The sequence below is a fragment of the Sander lucioperca genome, chromosome 7, assembly GCF_008315115.2.
Source record: "Sander lucioperca isolate FBNREF2018 chromosome 7, SLUC_FBN_1.2, whole genome shotgun sequence".
Lineage (NCBI taxonomy): Eukaryota > Metazoa > Chordata > Actinopteri > Perciformes > Percidae > Sander > Sander lucioperca.
The window spans coordinates 34642373-34663157 of NC_050179.1; the positions used below are offsets into that span (position 1 = coordinate 34642373).

A 20785-nucleotide genomic window follows, 5' to 3' on the forward strand; every position below is an offset into this window, starting at 1 on the left:
CCTCACTATCTGCTAGCTGCCTGTCCCCTGAACACACTGTAAAAAAACATCTCCTCACTATCTGCTAGCTGCCTGTCCCCTGAACACACTGTAAAAAAAACATCTCCTCACTATCTGCTAGCTGCCTGTCCCCTGAACACACTGTAAAAAAACATCTCCTCACTATCTGCTAGCTGCCTGTCCCCTGAACACACTGTAAAAAAAACATCTCCTCACTATCTGCTAGCTGCCTGTCCCCTGAACACACTGTAAAAAAACGCGGCCTCTGTAGACAGTCCAGGCTCCACACACGGCAACAAAAACAAACTGCGCCAACCTGCACCACCAAACATAACAAACAGTCTTCCAGCCAATAACCGACAAGAAGGAGCTGGTTGAGCCATCACTGCAGCAGCGTTAGCACGTAGGCTACTTCCACAAGGGAGGGGGAGGAGACGGGGCGAGGAGGAGGGAGGGGCGAGCTAGCATCCGTTATGTTTGACAATACTTCGAACGTCAACAAGAAGTGACGTCACCCAACATCGCTTAGAGCACCTTTAAAGGGTAACTACCTTCTTTTCAACCTGGGCCCTATTTTCCTATGTGTTTGTGTCCAAGTGACTGATGATGGGAACACCAATCTTTGACATTGGTCCAGTATTAAGCGAGATCGCTGCAGTCGGCAGCGGGGAAACAAGCTACAATGTAAGTTAATAGTTATTGTCCAGCTTGTATTTACCTTCACAAAAGTGCTCGTTTTGCCGCTGACAGGCTCAGATTATTATTCTAAGTGTCTGACAACATTATGGAAAGGATTTCTAAGGAGAAATTATTATTAACAATCTTAGAAAAGTGGGAACATACGGCTGTGGGAACATAGGCACGCTCCCAATTAAGTTACAAGTACTTTTTTCTCCCCATCCAGTACTGTTGTTTTAATATTAAGAGGCGGACATGATTAACAATTAAAAAGACCACAGTAGAAGCAATAAGTCCTCCAAACTAACAACGATATAGGTTGTTTATTTCCGATCCTCCAATTTGACATACTGGAACTCGGTTTTAAACGCGCCGTTAACGTTGTGAAACGGTCGCACTTTTGGTTCGGTTAAGGCACCAAAACTACTTTAGTTAAGTTTAGGTTTGGGTTAAAATCAGACGCTACTTCACTTCCGGTTAACGGGACATGACCCCCGGTCTCCTGGGTGAAAGTCCTGTATTTGTTTGCCTCCTGAAGCAAAATTCATAATTACTACGGCCACTAGAGGGCGCGCCACTGTAAACGTTATATGTGTCGTAACTGCTGCTTGAACAAACTACCTATGGGAGCGTTTTTTGGGGGAGGACAGTCTCGCAGAAGAGACCGTGAAATATGAACTAAACTGGAACTACATCAGTCTCACTAAACTGGAAAAAAATAAAAAGTCAAAGGGAAATAAACCGAATGAAAACGTTATATTGTGTAGTGTTCCAGTGTCTCTCTCCGTGTTTGTTTGGTATGAGTCGGTGTGGGAAGCCATTTGTCATCATGTTGGATGATCTGTGTCACAGCATGAGTCCTGCAGCTGTTTAGTTTAACATGACATGATGTCTTCAGTCAATGTGTACACACACACACACACACACACACACACACACACACACACACACACACACACACACACACACACACACACACAGGCATTGTTGTAACTGCTCTCCGGTGCCTCACTAAATCACTCCAGTATGATGGATGGCTACATGCTCTGTGTTTGGTTAGCATACAGACACGCACACACATTTGGTCTTTTATACTTGTGAGGACCCTCATTCATTCGTTTGCATGCCCTTAAGAAACGTGTTTACACTCAGCTCTCTCCAGTGATCTGATTTCCTTAAACCTCCAACCCCTTGTCATTCCCAACTCGTCAAATACTGACGCATGGTCATTGGCTCTCAGCGTCAGATACCGACCCCAAAATCACCCTTTATGTTACCGAAATCACCCGATATATTGGTCAGGCTCTAATACCAACCGCCAAAAGCACCTGTCCAAGCATCGCTTTTTGACGTGATGGGAGTGAGAATGTGTTGACGTTACATATTTTTTTACCGAAATAAAGTCCCATGGGGTCCACCGGAAAGCAGACAGCCCACCAGTGAAAGCGCTTGTCGAAAGAGCGCGTCCAATCAGGAGCCGCCAAGTGTTTGTGCGGCCGTAGGATGGTGTAGTCTGTATGTTCTCTTTGTTGGTCATGACAACTGCTGTGCCCATCAAACGGCACGATCCCGATTATCCAAAAACAACTTCCCTCTGGACCCGTAGGCTACAACTAGGTGGATGATCACTGTTTTACTATTCGATCAGCTGGACTGAATCGTGTCTTGTAAAACTTCTGTGACTACCACCACTAACTTTGTCTCGTATATTTGTCAAGATGTTAATTTTTTTTGTGTCCTGTTTTTCTGTTGCCAAAGTCTCGGAGACGCACGGCATGCGGGGACGCCTGCAGGTTGCTCCCCACCGAATCCATGTGAATCGGCGTTTAATTAACTGACTGCGAAGCTTTTCCCGGGCTCCCAGTGGGATTTCCTTTTTGTACAGTTTTTCACGTTGATCTGCGGTTTTTCGTTAGAGGTGGACAGAATGAACTGTGTTTTCTCCACCTCCTGATTAACTTCACATCAACTGAGAGAGGAGGCAGACGCAGGGAAATCAAAGGAGAGACGGAGGACGAGTGTGAGAGAGAGAGAGAGAGAGAGAGAGAGGGGGGGAGATAAAGGCTTGATGGGAGGGAGAGGGGGAGAGAGAGCGCACTGTGCAGAACACTGTAATTATGTCTTTCTTGTCTCTCGATCGCCCTGCTGAGATGAGCCGTTACTGGAAAGAGATGAATCAGCGTATCCTTTTGTGGAGAAAAATAACAGCTCGATAAAGAGGCCACGCAAAAAAAACAAGCAAATGAAAAAAAAACATTTAACCCACCACGCACACGTATGCACACACACACACACACATGCACGCAGGACATACACTGAGATAAAACTGAACAGCCTCCTTGATTAAATGTAAATGCCGCCTTTGATGGCGCGGCGGTGGCAGCGGCTGTTTCACCTCCCCTCTGAAAGGACCGAAGGTGTTTACACGCACAGACAAAAACATGCAATTTAAATATAATTAAGATAATAATGCAGTTCGAGGTTGAGCGGCAGATGCACCATAATTGTCTTATTTAGAGCTGCAGGAGTGTTTCTCACATTTATCTTCCTGTCAATCACAGCTGTCAATCATGACGCTTGACCGCTTTGACTAAGTCAAATATATGGCAGTTTCCAAGTTGTAACTAACTTCGATATTGACAAGAACAATATTCACAAGGCAGAAACTGGTCATTGCAGTAATGTTCCTCTGCGGACCTCCCAGCCAAAACCGTCCTGACCCCGCCCTTCGGTCCGAGCTGAGGCGACAGGAACACGGCTGTACGCCACATTAACCGCCGTCTTACCACGCCACACTATCGCTTGCTGCCGCTGATTTATGACACTGCAGCAGGCCGGTGAGGGTGAGCAGTAAATCAGAACAAATGGATGTGGTGCTGGAGAGTGTGTGCCTCACCTGCCGCCAGGAAGACATGAATATGTATGAACACACACACACACACACACACACACACACTCTCACGTTTTGCTGCGTGGTGCGTGAGGCGGTGATTGATGCTGAATGCTGTCATTAGCGTTGGAGAGGGGGAGCGTTAAGTAGCAGCTATATAAATGCAAATTCCTCATCATTTTCCTCGCAGTGTCTCCTCTCATTGTGCAGCGTTGGGGAGTCAAACTCAACTTCACTGAGGGCCACACTGGAAAATGAGAGTCACATCAACGGCCAGACATTTCATTTGTATTTCAATTTATTGAATTTATTGACATGCTTTTATTTACTCGCAAAGGTCAAATATCTTTGACTGTATTATTGCATTACTCATATAGTCTTCTCACTTACAGTTTGGTCGACATGAAGCCCTAAAAAAGTCAGCTAGTAAGTTTCTTAGCCATCTTAAGGCCCTGACACACCAACCCAAATAATCGGCCATCGGACAGTCTGGCGAGGGCGGTGACTCGAGTCTGTTCGGTGTGTTCTGTGCCGTCGTCAGTCGGAGGAGCCGTCTGTGTTCATTTGGGCCGATTTGACTTGTTGAATCGGCCAGTGGGCAGTTGGACTCAAAGACCAATCTGATTGGTGGAGTGCTAACCCGGAAATGACGAGCTGGATGAGCGTGACGAACGCCTCTCAAAATCTGACGGCCTATTTCTCGCTTAAAATTTTTTCAGAAACACGTTTGAGTGAACTATTCTCGTAAAATACGAGATCGTATTCCGAACGAGCCGCCGTTATGGTCGATTTCGAAATCCGGGAGCCGCCAGACCCACGTGACGCCTTCGTCCAATCAGCTGCCGGTTTTAATTTTTTTGGCGACAATACAGATTAGCGCCGCCTGCTGTGATGGAGACGTATTACGTCTTGCGCACGCGCAGAACGTACGCTCAAGTCGGCGTCGCTCAAGGTCGGCCATCTGGTTGGTGTGTCAGAGCCTTTAGAGTTTAGCATATCAAGCAAAACGATTACATTTTTTACAACAATCTGTTTCCCTGGCCTGAATTTGCAAACTCACCAATTGTGAACAGAATATGAACTGAAATACATATATTAGGGCCAGATCAAAATTTGCGAGCGGCCGGATTTGGCTGGTGGGCCTGAAGTTTGACACACGTCGGTCCTAGTTGGGTCGATGGCGACCGATTGTCTCCAAGCGTCTGCCTTCGTCTGCCTTTTTTGGGGCCGATTCAACATGTCGACTTAAAAACGAAAAACGCAAGGATCCTTTCATTTTTCATCTCATCTGATCAATCCAATACACACAAGTTCGAAAGATTAGAATAACTATTGTTGCACATTATGTCCATAAGATGGCCAACGTACAACGAGATATACATAACTACTTGCGTAGGCATATTTATTCCAACAATAACATGTCATGGTGGGTGACATTAGCAAGCTAACGTTAGCTTACCAGCCAGCAGCAGGCCGTTCGGTCGCTCCGCTGGGAGACTTCTTCTTTTAAAAGATCTCTACATACCTACACATTACAAAATAAACTAATATCCTACACCGTGATATTTAATATAAAGACCGTAATAGACCTCTCTCTCTCTCTCTCTGCGCCCTCTGCACCGCTAAACAATTAGCCCCCTTACTAGCCAGCCAGCCAGCCTCTAAATTACTAAAATGTAACAACTTAATGTTGAATTGACACGCTCTTGTCAAATCAAATGAAAGCACATTGCTATCGCCAGCTGAGTGACATTTTGTTTGGCCAATTTTCTGTAACCAGTGTATGATGAAGGCATGTTGGGTGGGTGAAATTAGCAAGCTAACGTTCGGTCGCTCCGCTGGGAGATTTTTTTGCCGAGATAAGAGATGACAGCCCGGGAGAGGGACAGTCCGGTCAACCATCTCCTGGTGTCCGCTGTCTTCCTGGCGGGGAGTGAAGCAGAGGGACCGTAGGCTCTGTTCAGGTTTGGTGGGTATCATAGCAAGGTTTTATCCGGTTTCCCTTGTTGAATGACGAATAGATTACCGTTATTTCCTCTCACGCAGGCGCAGAACGTACCTGGTACTTGGCCATCGGCTGTAGTCTGCACAGTGTGTTCCGGTGCTAATTTCTGGCCTAGACAAAGGCGTTGAGGGGCGACGCCACAGTCGGCCGCCATCCCCACTAGTCCCCGGCCGTCGGCTTGGTGTGTCAGGGCCTCTACTCACTCACTATTCCCTATATAGTGTTTATTTATAGGGATCGACCAAACAAGTCCTTCTGCTTCTTCTCCTCCTCCGGGAAAACCGGGCTGCGTTGCATTGTGGTATACGCAAGTAAAATGTAGAGTACATCGTATGTACGCTCAAATTAGCTGTGCATTGTGGGTATTTTGAAGTAAGAACTACTCTTAAAAGCATGTGTATTTCAGTTTGTGGGGTGACTTTGTGGAATGGTCTAAACAACGACAGAGCAATAATATATAAATAATATAATAATATATAAAAATAGATTCAAGAAAACAATACTTCATCTTTACAGAAAGATGACCTGAATATATTAATGGTAATGTACACACAGTGTATAGTTGTTGTACACACAGTGTATAGTTGTATTATTGTAAGGTATTGTATGACTTACAGTTTTTGTATGCTGTATATGCAGATATATTAGTTTTTTTCTGTAATAACAAGATGATATTGTAGAGTAGGGACAGGACTGTATAAGCATTATGCTTCTGCCTGATCCTTCTCGAACTCATCCTTATTTTGTTCTGGATGGATGGATAGATGGAATCGGATTTGTATATGATTGTGTTTTATCTTTGTAGTATGACGATTGTTCGAGATAAATAAAAAACAAAAGTTAAAGTGGACTATATAGTGAATGAACTTAACCGCTGAGAATTCAAACACCACTACAAAATGGCAAACACACTATATAATGCTCGATTTCCGGGATAGGGAACGATTTCGAACACATCTCTTGTTATGCATCTTCTTCCATCAGATTCTCCTGATGCCTCCTCTGCTTTTAAAAACACCCCACTTCTCGTATCGCTTGCTCGCAGCAGAATAAAGAGAGAATCTTTGAACGGATCATTGATTTCTCCCTCTCCACCGGCGCTCTCTCTAAATGTGTTTGTCCACCGTGTTTATCGACGTTCTCTGCTGCCGTGTAATTACTCCCATCAGGAGAACAGCCACTGAGTTCCCTAATAACTCCATCAGGTTCTGCAGCAGCGCGGCGTAGAGCAAATTAAAAGCCTTATTGGCACCCGGAGGGGCTTCTTTGCTGTGATTATGAGCAAAACACTGACTTCACTGCTAACGTTTTATGGATTTTATACAGCAGCAGCAATGGAGAGTAACACTGAGTACAATGTCAAGTTAAAGGGTAACTACTGTTTTTTTCAACCCTATTTTCCTATGTTTTTGTGTCTAAGTGACTGATGGGAACAACAACCTTTGACATTGGTCCAGTATTAAGCGAGATCGATGCAGTCGGCAGCGGCGAAACAAGCTACAATGTAAGTTAATTGGGCAATTGTCCAGCTGGTATTTACCTTCACAAACATGCTTGTTTTGCCGTTGACAGGCTCAGGTTATTATTCTAAGTGTCTGACAACATTGTGTCAGGTTTACTCATAACTTTCACTGAAGTTCATTGAAACAAATGTTGTGATTAATTAAAAAAAATAAAATAAAGGGGTTAAAAAAAGCCAGAAGGCAAAGCTCTCGATCTACCGGTCAGTTTTCGTTCCTACCCTCACCTATGGTCATGAAGGCTGGGTCATGACCGAAAGAACTAGATCCAGGGTACAAGCGGCCAAAATGGATTTCCTCAGGAGGGTGGCTGGCGTCTCCCTTAGAGATAGGGTGAGAAGCTCAGTCATCCGTGAGGAGCTCGGAGTAGAGCCGCTGCTCCTTCGCGTCGAAAGGAGCCAGTTGAGATGGTTCGGGCATCTGGTAAGGATGCCCCCTGGGCGCCTCCCTAGGGAGGTGTTCCAGGCACGTCCAGCTGGGAGGAGGCCTCGGGGAAGACCCAGGACTAGGTGGAGGGATTATATCTCCAACCTGGCCTGGGAACGCCTCGGGATCCTCCAGTCAGAGCTGGTTAATGTGGCTCGGGAAAGGAAAGTTTGGGGTCCCCTGCTGGAGCTGCTGCCTCCGCGACCCGACCCCGAGTTACACAACATCTTCATTAGTCATGTTTCTATCAATGTATTTTTATGCACATTTTGAAGTATGGCATTAGAAAATGTTGATGGAAACGGCAAAATTCGCAAAAACAAATGTACGATCGCTTGAGGTGGTTTTTGCCTTTTTCGGAAAAGAGTTAATGCGCAAAATGGGAGGTGGAAACAGCTTTGCCGACGTAGCGAACATGTAAGTCACATGACTATAGTCCCGGTATCTATCGGATGAGGGAAGGATCGGGATACGGGTCCCATCCAGTGCGCCATACATTGTGGCGTGGTGCGTAGTGGAGTTGCGGTGCGCTGTAGCCTGAGCCTCAGCCACGTCGGGTAAATTGACGAATTGGTTCAACAGCTTGAATCGTACGGCCCTGCACACCGCGTATACACAGCGGTCAACGGTTGTCTCGCTGACACCAAATGTCTCACAAATGCCACAACCCTGTATTCTGCACAGGTGGCCAACTTGTACAATGCTCCGTCTCTCCATTTAGCCAAAGAACTTAGCTTCTAAACTCTTTCATTTAGCAAGCCGGTTTACAATCTACCACCATGCTTAAATGTTTATGCTTAGAACAGGTTTGCTTCAGTTTCTTTGTTAAACCATTTGCATCCAAACTGCTGTTTTAGTATTTCTATCTCTCGTGTTAATCATGAAAGCTGAGCGACAGGTGCAAGGAGCACGGGATGCATCCCTCAGGGCAGAGCGCATAATGTGGAGGAGATGCCGTGCCTGACCAGAGATAAGAAGAAAAGCTACTGATTGCATGAACCGAATAACTAACCTGACTCCCAACTCCTTTAAAAAGCCACTGTTGAGAACACTCTTGAGTCATTTTTCTGTACCTGTGCTGAGGTGCTGTAAAACTGACAAAGTTAAAATGAACTTTGAGAGAACTCCAGTGATTTTTGTCCATTCTTTGATAAACTTGCGACGAAAACTACTCTTTGCGTAGTCTAGTTTATTCGCTCTAAACCAGTTGATGGAAACGCTTTTTTGCGACATTTTAAAAGTTCGCTTAAAATTCGCTTGACAATTAGATCAAAACATGACTATTGACCTCCTTTAACAGAAGGCCCTTTAAACGCTCGCGGAGCTGCTGTGTAATTAGTCCGGTAAATTTGAAAGCAATCCATTTGGAAAAGTGCTCCAGTAGCCGTCAGCAGTGATGACCAGAATTAAAAAAAAAGGATTTTAAAAGTGTGTGTGTGCATGGTCCTAAACTGAGCCCGGACGTAAAACCCAAACCAGCCTGAAGGACATTTTTTACAGGGATGATGAGGACTGTGGTAGCCGCTTGTGTCGGCTGTTATGTGGCTGTAATCACAGCGAGGAGCGGCCTCTCAGCCGCCGCTGTAATATCACACCTAATTACACAGATAAACCAGCAGTATGAGCCGTAAAAGAGTCATTAAGTGTGATTCCGGCTCAGAGGAGCAGGGGGCCGTCCTGCAGATCAATAGTCACGTTTAAAGGTTTGTTCCTACACGGCTCAATAAGAGACGCTCGGCTGAGCTGAGGCTCCGAGTCGGCCCTCCCGGATCGATGCCGCCATTAAAACGTTGATTAACACACACACACATCACTGCTGATGAAGATGAATGATGGCAGCCGCAGGAGCTGAAAACAGGGCTGTTTTTCTTAACACTGTGAAAACTTTTCAAACTTTTTAGAGATACGTGGTTCTCACGGGACGGCGATGCTGCAAACATATGATGATGTTATAGACCATGATGCATTGCTGTAGATTAAACTACCCAACAGTATTTATTAGGGGTGGTACAGTTCATGAAAAAACATCCGTACCACTCGGTTCGCATATCTCGGTTTCGGAGCGCGTGTGTGTCGCACGGTTCGTCAGTACACTGTTAACGTGCACTAACCACTTACTGCCGTGGTGCCCACTTTATACACCTACGTTAAAACACTTACTGGAAACGACGAGGGGGATGAGCGTGACAAACGCAACACATGGCAGCTGATTGGACGAACGCGTCACGTGGTTCTTGCTGCTCCCGAATTTCAAAACAGACTCTAATGGCGTCTCGTTCTGAATACGATCTCGTATTTTACAAAAATAGTTCACCGAAAAGTGTTTCTGAAAACATTTTAAGCGAGAAATAGGCCGTACAGTTGCTGAATCTGTCTGTTTTTTTGATCGACAAAGGTCAGTTTAAAAGATTTTCGTCAGATTTTGAGAGGCGGCGAGCCGACCGCTCCTCAGGTGGAGCGTGGAGTGCTGCAGGTCACGTCACGTGTAGAAATGGTAAGTGGGGGAGATGAGGAAGGCAGCCCGGAGCTGGAGGATGCTCCAGCTCCGGGCTGTCCCGTGTGATCCCTGTCCCCTGAACACATTGGGTTTGCACTTGTTTCGCCAAAGATTGTTGTTCCCATCAGTCACTTAAAATATGGGAAAATAGGGACCTGGGTGAAAAAACACTAAGTTGCCCTTTTAAGTAAGGTTTTGAATGCAGGATTTCAACTTGTAGTGGAGTATTGTCACAGTGTGGTATTAGTACTTGGTAGGTATACTTCACTAGCTCTCTGTCTTCAGCAGGTCATTATTCTATATAGCATTATCTGATGGAAGTGTAGCAGCCATCTGTCACTCAAACAGTTTCTGTGTGAGCAGAGTTGCTAGTTTCAGACTCTGTTCCCCGGTGTGCTGCCTTGCCCTATAAAAATAATATAAATACATTTCTGAATCTTGTCCTGTGCATTTCTGAATCTTTTGTGCATTTCTGAATCTTCTGTGCTTTTTAAATTTTGTGTGTGTATTTGTGAATTTTGTGCGCATTTGTGTATCCTGTGTGTGTATTTATGAATCGTGTATGCATGTATGAATCCTGTGTGTGCATATGTGAATGTAGTGTGTGCATTTATCTTTATTGAGACTCTTTTAGCTCCATATTGCCCGGAGGCTCTTTGGCTCTGTGATAAGTAGGTCTGAATGCCATCTGCTGTGTTCAGCTCCAGAGACACCAGACCGCTGCAGTTTGAGCGAGTATTGAATTTGATTAAATGTTGCATTATAATAACAATTATTTGTTCAAGCAATCACCTAATATTCTCTACTCATCATGAAGATCTTCTGTGTGTTAAGCATCCACATTTCTTCAAAAAATACACTTAATACCTGCAGGGTAAATCCAGACAGCTAGCTAGACTATCTGTCCAATCTGAGTTTTCTGTTGCACGACTAAAACTACTTTTGAACGTACACATGTTCCACCAAAACAAGTTCCTTCCCGAGGCTATTCTGCAGACGCATCGTGGCTCCGTCCGGCGCTTAGCACCGCCCAAAACAATTGCACGTTTTTCTCCCATCCCAGAATGCTGTGTGGACTAGCCAGACCCTCCTCCGCAGCGCTGTGGCGGAAGGTCTCGCAATGCCAGACTAGTTTGGGTCTAATAGGGTCTAAAAGAAAAGCGCGGAAATGCATCGTTCTGGAATGAAATACTTTGTCAAAAATCAGTTTAATGGCAGCAGGAGAAAAATAACTGTCCAATCAGAGCGTGTGAGCGAGTGTGTACTGTAAATGTAGTTCTGATTGTTATATTTGTTGTCTGAAAGGATACAACAGAGTAGATATATTATATACGTAGTAAAGCTGCCGGAAACTGAGCTGATATTTTAGTTCAAGGGGTTCAGGCAGCAGCTCTGGACGACCTCAGATGTCTTCTCAATTTTTTTGTATTTCAACAGCTTCGAAACATATTTTTCCCGAGGGACTCAGACCGCACATTTTCAGCTGAGAGCAGGAAATTGTTCGCCCTCTTGGAGAACATGAACTGCCTCAACTCTCTATTTGTGACTGGGCTCGGCGGCAGGCCCATTTCCTGTTTGATGGCAGCGTATGTTGGACCCTGAGATTAGGAAAACGATGGTCCTCTCTCAGCTAACAGTTCCAGATAGAGATGAAAAGCTGCGAGTGGATCCCGGTTTGACCTCGTTGTGTTCTGCTTTCAGCCAGTTGAAGGGGCGTTTTGTGAGGATGAGTGCAGCTGCTGGCCTCCCCTCTGCCCTCCATCCATCCTAAACTGCCGTTATTCTGCACGACGGTAGAATACACACAAAATACAATCATGCAGTACAAAATACTGTACTTCAAACAAGCAGAGAGGGGAGAGAGAAAGAGAAGGACCGATCTGAGCTGGGAAGATCCATACACATCACTAGGATTATTGAAACAGAAGAAAATGAGAATGTCATAGAGATACAAAATAAAGAGATCTACTGTATAGAAGGAGAGAAATAAAAAATGTAAGTGCAGAGCAGCATGTGAACAACACAATGTGTTAAATAGAGAAGGAAACTCTTTAAAGAGAATTAGATTTGCTCTAATGCAGAAAATCTATACACAACTAAGCTTTTTTTCAAACTAAATTACATTTAAATAACTGATGCAGGAAATGAGTTGTGTGTGTGTGTGTGTGTGTGTGTGTGTGTTAGTGTGTGTCTGTCTGTCTCTCGCTCTCTCGCTCTCTCTGTGTGTGTGTGTCTCTCTCTCTCTCTCTGTCTGTCTGTGTGTGTGTGTGTGTGTGTGTGTGTGTGTGTGTGTGTGTGTGTGCATGCGTGTGCGCGCTAAGGAGTTCTGCTCTAGGAATATCAAAGTATTATGAAACTAAACCCAGAAATCTAGACGCCTAGATCATCCAGAAAAAAAATTCTGAGCCATTTGCAGAAAATAGTGCAAAAAGTAATCAAAAGTAATTGATGCTGCATTTTTGGAAATGTCTGCTTTAGCCATAGCTACATATCCAATTTCATTTGTAAAACTCTCCTTTGCAGTAATGGCCCTGTGGCTCAGCATTAAAGTAAGTTTTCTCAGAATGGTTGGTGTCTTTCTAGTTACATAATTCAGTGTTTCATCCATCGTGATGGTCCACAGTGACGTAAAAATGCAGATAGTACAGTAGAATACTGTTTAAAAAAATTACGTTAAAGGGTGCCAGGCTTAGCCTGGCTCTGCCCTCCTACGTACTAGTACACTGTCTGGGTTTGCGGTACATTCTTGGGTTTTCTCCGGCCAAATCTTTGGCGGTCCAATCAGTGAACAGAGGGAGTGGCTGAGAACGATGACGTTGAGGTTGTGCGCTAGTTTGAGTTGTAGCGGAGAAAGATGCGAGCGAAGCCATTCGGTCCGTTGTGGCAACGCTGCCGAATATCCAGAAGTTAAAGCCCGAGCAAGAACAATCTTTGCTGAGTTGTGTTGGTGGCCATGATGTTGTGGCCCTCCTCCCCACGGGGTTCGGGAACAGTTTGATTTTCCAGCTCGCTCCGTTAGTGGTGAAGGAGTTGGCTAAGGCTAACGCTAGCGATGCTAAGCCGACGTCACGACCAAACGTTAGCGATTGGTTATGGCAGATCCAGAGTGGCTCTGGGCAGATCCAATAGTTTTAAACTTCAACAGAGTACCCGCCTTCAAGGAAGTTAACACTTGTCAATGGAGAGAGGCCATACTCTCTGTACTAATGAAATGTACCAGAGTCTGGTAGGACCAGGCTAATGGACCAGAGTCTGGTAGGACCAGGCTAGTGGACCAGAGTCTGGTAGGACCAGGCTAATGTACCAGAGTCTGGTAGGACCAGGCTAGTGGACCAGAGTCTGGTAGGACCAGGCTAGTGGACCAGAGTCTGGTAGGACCAGGCTAGTGGACCAGAGTCTGGTAGGACCAGGCTAATGGACCAGAGTCTGATAGGACCAGACTAATGGACCAGTCTGGTAGGACCAGACTAGTGTACCAGAGTCTGGTAGGACCAGGCTAGTGTACCAGAGTCTGGTAGGACCAGGCTAATGGACCAGAGTCTGGTAGGACCAGGCTAATGGACCAGAGTCTGGTAGGACCAGGCTATGCCAGGCTCCCCCAAAGCTCTGATCCTAGAATCGCCCCTGGTATAAAAAACGGATTCAATTTACTTACATACAGTACGTAGAACTCCTTAACTCCTGGAGACGCACTTAAAATTGGTGGAATCATCCTTTAAAGAAGGCAAAACGTTAGTTGGTTAGTTCAGTATAAACTGTAGAAACAGAGAGCAGATACCTAAGGTCCCAATGCAGGCTGAAATATTAGTTTTGATGTTTATTTTTATATATTACATTTTTTTTTCATTTGTTAGTATTCATTTTACTCTCAGTCAATTGTGTTTTTCTCCGTAACAGCACACTTCACTCGTAAACGCAGCACACACAGCAGTGAGGGAGTAATCTGCAGTTGTGCTGTGTATTCACAGCCTGTAAAACTCCCTGACAGCACTGAAGGTGACAGCGCTCTTATTTGTGCACACAGAGGACTCAGCGAATTCGAAACAACAAACACTGCAGCGGTGTTTGTCAGGGAATTTTTGCCACCACGGCAATTTAGTGTGAAAGAGAACGGCAATTCGGTGAAAACAGGAGTTGAGTTATTAATCATTTCCTCCGTCAGATGCTCTGAACTCACCTCAGATTATAAAAGCCACTCTGAGACGCAGATCGTTTCAAACTGTGAAATAAAAGCAAATATACTTCCCATGACTGAGTGGTGGAGCAGAAAGGATAAACATCACTGTGGAATCATATTTGTCTCAAAAAGACACAAATATTTCCAAATGTGTTACATTTGTCTTTCTCTAGACCAGGGGTCACCGACCGTTTAGAAACTGAGAGCTACTTCATGGGTACTGAGTCATACGAAGGGCTACCAGTTTGATACACTCTTCTGAAATAACAAATTTGCTCAGTTTGCCTTTAGTTATATATGATTATTAATGATTAATGATAGTCATCTATGTGAAGACACTGATCACGTTAATGATTTCTCATTATCAATAATTATCAACAATGACTTAACAAGGTTGGAAACAAATAATATCAATATTCAATTTTAGAACAGGCCTGAGGGCTACTCATGTGGTCCTTGGGGGCTACCTGGTGCACCGTGTTGGTGACCCCAGCTCTAGTGTTTGTCTCTCTCTCTCTCTGTTTATAGTTGTATAAAGTTGTGTTAGTTTGTGTCAGAGCCAGTGAAATATTGAATACAGAGTTGTCTGAAATAGACATTTAAAAAAAAATGAAATGAAAAGTAAACTGAAACGAGTATTACAGCGTACTGCTAGCCTAGAAATCTAGATGCTCCCTAGCGGCAGCAGCCAGGGTTGTCTAGCAACTCTCCGTTGGCTTGCGAGCTGGAAAAACCAAACTCTGGTCAGGCCAATCACATCGTGTATAGAGTTGGTGGGCGGGGCTTAACATAATGACAGCAGAGCTGCGACGGTTCCGCGTGAATTCCCCGCTACTTGAAAACAAAGAAGATGGCTGCTGCTGCTGGCGAACAGCGGTCTTTGGAATCGGCTTTGGCCGCGACTCTGGAAGACTTGGAGTTCAGCTTTTCTTTGAGAAAAGAACAAAGAACGGCACTGAAGTCATTCTTAAGAAAGGAAGATGTGTTCGGAGTTTAAAGTTTAATCTATCAACTAGCGTTGCTCTGGTTGGTTGTAGCTCTATCCTATTGCGTGCAGAGGGAATTTGAAAGACAACCGTTGATCCCGCCCCTCAGATTGAGCCCAGCCAATGGTGAGTTCCCAGACCCAACATCTGGATGTGGGTCTGGCTTGTCAGGCTAGCATATTGCTGCAATTGATGATGGGAAAAAAAACTGAAAAAAATAAGGTGCCGAGGAAGGGGGTAATATTCAAAGAAAAGAACTCTCGAGAACCTTTTGAGATTGAAGTCTTAAATTTGTGAGAAAAAAGCTCAGAAAATTGTGTTTTTTTGTTTAGTTTTTTTGGTCAAGGAACCACATCGCTTGACTTTGCCAGGTTGGATCAACCTCATCACACCACAGACGTCGTCGCTTGCAATGTATGACCTCATCAAATTATACTTTGCATGAGATTTAGCAATAAGGAAATACTCGTGATTTTAGCTCAGAATCATGGTATTATCATAAGCATCTGGACTTTGAAGAGACGTTGCCGTTGGCCTATTTAGAAGAAAACAACATTGGGCATGTTCGTCCTCGACAAAATGTGGCAACACATTAATTTAAACTGAAACTGTGATGCGTTGAACGCCCTGCTGTGTGCGCGAGCACACTGCCTTAAGGAAGATTTTTGGGGGTTACTTTTGATTGCAGCATGAAATTTGACAAGCAGATCAGTGATGTTGTTAGAATGAGCTTTTTCCAGCTTCGTCTCCTGGCTAAAGTTAAGCCTTTCCTCAACAGGCACGATCTAGAAAAGGCAATTCATGCCTTTATTAGTTCTAGGTTGGATTATTGTAATGCTCTTTACGTTGGTCTGAATCAGACCTCCATCGCACGTCTTCAACTTGTGCAAAATGCAGCTGCTCGCTTTTTAACAAACACATCTAGACGTGCACATATCACTCCTGTTCTCTACACCCTTCATTGGCTCCCTGTGTGTTTTAGAATCGATTTTAAGATTTTATTGTTTGCTTTCAAGGCCTTAAATGGTCTGGCCCCGGAGTATTTGTCCGAAATTTTAACTTTGCGGGAGCACAACCGGTCATTGCGGTCTTCAAACCAGCAACTTTTAGAAGTGCCAAGGTCTAGATATAAACGGTGGGGTGACCAGGCTTACCCTGAGACTCTGGAACAAGTTACCCCCTGATATCCGCACTATTACAGATGTCGCTCTTTTTAGGTCCAAACTTAAAATGCATCTGTTTAGTCAGGCTTTTAATACGTAGCAGTGGTGTGACGATTTCATTCTTCTGTTTCTCTGTAACTATTTCTGATTTTACATGTTCTTTCTTTATATTGTATGATATGTGTTTTTATTCTTGGTTTCGATGTTAAGCACTTTGGATACCTGCTGGTTGCTGTAAAGTGCTATATAAATAAAGTTTGATTGATTGATTAAGGAAGATTTTCCTCACCACTGTCGCACTAAATGCTCGCTCTCGGGGGGATTGTTGGGTCTTTGTAAATTATAGTGTTGTCTAGACCTGGGGCCTCATTTATAAAACTGTGTGTCGATTCTATTCTGAAAGATTTTGTGCGCCAAAAAGTCAAAATGTTCGTACGCAAAAACAAAATTCTGATTTATAACACCTTGCGGCACACGCACTCTTCTCGTTATAAATACAGACGTGCGTTACCTTATGCGGTCGTGCACGAGCTTCACGCTCCTCCCAAGGTGGTCCCATATTTGTCCTAATAAGGTCCATGTTAATCAATCAATGAATATTGCTGCCTTGTAAAAAAGCCCTTGATGACCAATCATGAAATGAAAAAATGGGGAAATAACACGATTCAGTGATTGTGAGATCGATGTGATCCTATCAGAGGTAGAACATCCAAACTAAATCCTGTTTGGAGGCCTTAACCCTTGTGTGGTGTTCATATTTTTGTTACACAGGCTTAATACTTAACAGATATAGCTCAATTACCAATGATATATACATCATTTATGGTTCATATTTGCCATTTACCCCTGTGAGATCACATTTACGATCATGTGATCATTTTCGGTTTTTGTGAGAAAACAAGGAAATTCAATTATAAAAAAGGTAAAAAATAGAGACAAGATTTTTGATCATTATTGGTGCGTTTTTCTTAGAACTTAATCAGAACAGGTGAACGTGCTTGAAATGTAACAATTTTGTAACTTTGTGTGGGAATAGCAGGTGCAGAAAGACAACATTCCCACACACAGAAACCTACACTCAGACACGCACACATACAGACGCACAGACACACACACACACACACACACACACACACACACACACACACACACACACACACACACACACAGCAGGCCCAGTTAGGAGGACACAGTTTCATAGCACCTACAATTATTACCCTCTGGTCCAGTAGACCTGAACACCTCATATGTAATAGTTATGTGTAGGGGAGGGTACCATGTGCAGTCATTGAAAATAAGTTATTTTTTATGTTCTTCACAGAAAATGAGCCAATTTTTCTTTATTATTAAAATTTAGAGTGTGATCACATCAACAGATTCTCACTCCCATCTCGTAAAAAATACGGACGTTTGGTCAGGTGCCTTTGTCGTTCTTATTGACGCTAAAAGTCTCCTGCACGGTGTGGGAGGATCCCCTGCCTCTCCCCGTTGCTGGCAGCCCCTCGCCGGGCGCCGCGACCGGCTCTGGGTCGGCTTGGAAAGAACGGGATTGTTGGGTTCAGGAAAACAAAAACTGGGTTGGGTTCGGAAAACGGGGATACCATCGGAGTTCACTAAAACGCAGTCTACAAAACCTTTGGAGCATTACGTGCGATCACACGCATGGGCAAAAGGTTGCGGAAAACTGGGCACATTTTTACGCATGGAAATTATTTATAAATCGTTGCACATCGCTTTACGTTCCGAGGAAACATGTCGTTCATCCCGGAAACAGCAACAAATTGGTGCACATGTGACCCATCTTCCATACTGTAACGTGTGTGTGTGTGTGTGTGAGTTTGATCCAACCTTGCAAAGTAAAGCAATGTGCTTCCTTAAAGGTGCTTTAAGCGACTTCTTGTTGACGTTCGAAGTATTGTCAAACAAGCTCGCCCCTCCCTCCTCCTCATCCCGTCCCCTCCCTCTCCCTTCCGCGCACTAACCCCCCCAACCCCCACCCCCAAATACTTCATGTCGGTTATTGGCTGGAAGACTGTTTGTTATGTTTGGTGGTGCAGGTTGGCGCAGTTTGTTTCTTGCCTGGGCTGTCTACAGAGACCAAGTTTTTTTACAGTGTGTTCAGGGTACAGGAAGCTAGCAGATAGTGAGGAGATGTTTTTTTACAGTGTGTTCAGGGGACAGGAAGCTAGCAGATAGTGAGGAGATGTTTTTTACAGTGTGTTCAGGGGACAGGCAGCTAGCAGATAGTGAGGAGATGTTTTTTACAGTGTGTTCAGGGGACAGGCAGCTAGCAGATAGTGAGGAGATGTTTTTTACAGTGTGTTCAGGGGACAGGCAGCTAGCAGATAGTGAGGAGATGTTTGCTGTATGTGACAAAAAATGTTGTAGCCTAAAAAACGCGTCACATCACTTAGAGCACATGTGTCAAACTTAAGGCCCACGGGCCAAATCCGGTCCCTCGCACATTCTGATCCGGCCCGCATATCAATTTAGGTTCACAATACATTTTGGCCCACCTAGTTGTGCGCCAAACCAAAAACATGGGAAACTGTTTTTCAACTTACAATTACGCGACACTCAAAGCAGAATTTGGCAAATTTGCTGACTTTGAGACTCAGAAATTCCCCCAGAAGCAGAGAGTTTGCATATTCAGGCTGTGAAAGAGCTTGTTGTGAGTCAGCTGTGTGGTAGCCTGCTTAGAAAATGTATTCATTGTTTGGCTTGATTTGCTAAATTCTAGGATGGCTTTGGAACTTTTTTGCTGACTTTTTCAGGGCTTTATGTGGACCAAACTGTAAGTGAGAAGACTGTATGAGACATGCAATAATTGAGTCAAAGATATTTTACTTTTTCAATGAAATAAAAGCATGAAAATAAACTATACATGTCTGGCCCTTGATGCGATTCTCTTTTTCCAGTGTGGCCCTTAGTGAAATTGAGCTTGACACCCCTGGCTTAGAGCGCCTTTAACTAAAAAACGCACCCTTTTTCTGAGCTTTTCTCTCTTTAATTTATGACTTTTATCTCGGAAATTCAGAGTTTCTTCTCAGAGTGTTACCCCTCTCCCCTGGGCTCTGTAAATTATGTTTCTTGTACCTACAATGGCCCCAGAATGCCGTCTTAAACTAAAATGTGGACCACAAAATAAGGATAAAAATGCTTTTTCTGTACAGTTAATGTAATGCGGTTTTTTTTTTCTCCCATTTTATATTATTGATCCATTACAAATATATTGTCTATGTTCACCGGCCTCCCTCAGGTTTATTGGCCACAGCTTTACCAAAATAAAAGTAAAAGGAAGAGGAGTGAACCATTTTATTACAACAGTTGAAATAAAATCTGGTCTTCAATCCAAATTCGATTACATTTAACGAGAGAGAGCGGATCTCTTATAGAACTGAAACCAAACTTGTAAAGTAGACTGAAAACGACACAAAATTACAATAAAATGTTGTTGACTTGCTGAGGACGAGATTTTCAGAGGCGAGGCGAGAACATTTCACACTCGCAAATGTCAGCGTGTCATTTCAAGGTGCGTTCCAGATTAGATAAACCAATTTGCTGCAGCGAAACAAGGTGATTCTGAGAAACGGCAGCCTCGCTCGCTCACTTGACTTTCAGAGAAAGGTTAAAAGAAACAAATGTCTAACTAAAATGCAAAAAAAAGAAAAAAAAAACCAGCGCTCTGACCGCCCCACCACGGGGCTGAAAACACACATCACTGCAGGCCGCCAAGGACAGGTGGCGGAGGAGGAGGATAACTGTATGTGGGCTGTAAAAGAAGAGACAGAAGATGCAAGAGTGGAGGAAGAGGATGGAGAGAACAGCGGACGAGTGCAGAGAGAGAAAAAGAGGCTGACAGCATGAAAAACGAGTGTGTTGGCAGCCCGCAGCCGCTCAGATAAACGCTCCAGTCAGTTTCCATCCCTCTGTTCACTCGTCTGCATCATCTTTTCTTCACTTAGTTCCCTTACACATGATTAATTTGCGCAGCACTGGTTGTGTTTCAGTTACTGCAGGACACTCTGACCAGACATCAGCCATTTGTTACATCAAATTACAAGTTTCCGGCTAAATGAAATGTCCTCAGGTTGGAGAATCAGGCAGTAGTAGGCAGAGTACTGACACGGAAGAGAAGCAATGTCCTGCTGTGGACGATGGCAGCAGCTAAACATATTTTAGACATAAAAACATCTACAGTGGTTTGCATAAGTTTACACACACCCATAAAAGTTGACTAAAAAGAGGAATAAAAAAATCATCTTTTGGAAATTGATCTTAATGCCTTAATTAAAAAAATGAGGAAAAATCCAATCTTTAAGGACACCAATTCCCTTTGTGAATGAATAATGTATCGTAAATAAATAAATGTTCTTCCTTAAAATACAGGGGGCATAAGTCAGTACACCCCTATGTTAAATTCCCATAGAAGCAGGCAGATTT

The 20785-nt window shown here is 44.0% G+C and overlaps 1 protein-coding gene and 1 long non-coding RNA gene across 3 annotated transcripts in view; both read left to right on the plus strand.

Moving 5' to 3' along the window:
- Positions 1-20785, plus strand: part of LOC116036359 — an 83057-nt gene that overhangs the window by 24159 nt on the left and 38113 nt on the right. The window lies entirely within an intron of this gene.
- On the plus strand, positions 7591-20171 carry LOC118495510. Its single transcript, XR_004897955.1, has 3 exons — positions 7591-7734; positions 12656-12658; positions 20143-20171. It is a non-coding gene; the product is annotated as an uncharacterized LOC118495510 (long non-coding RNA).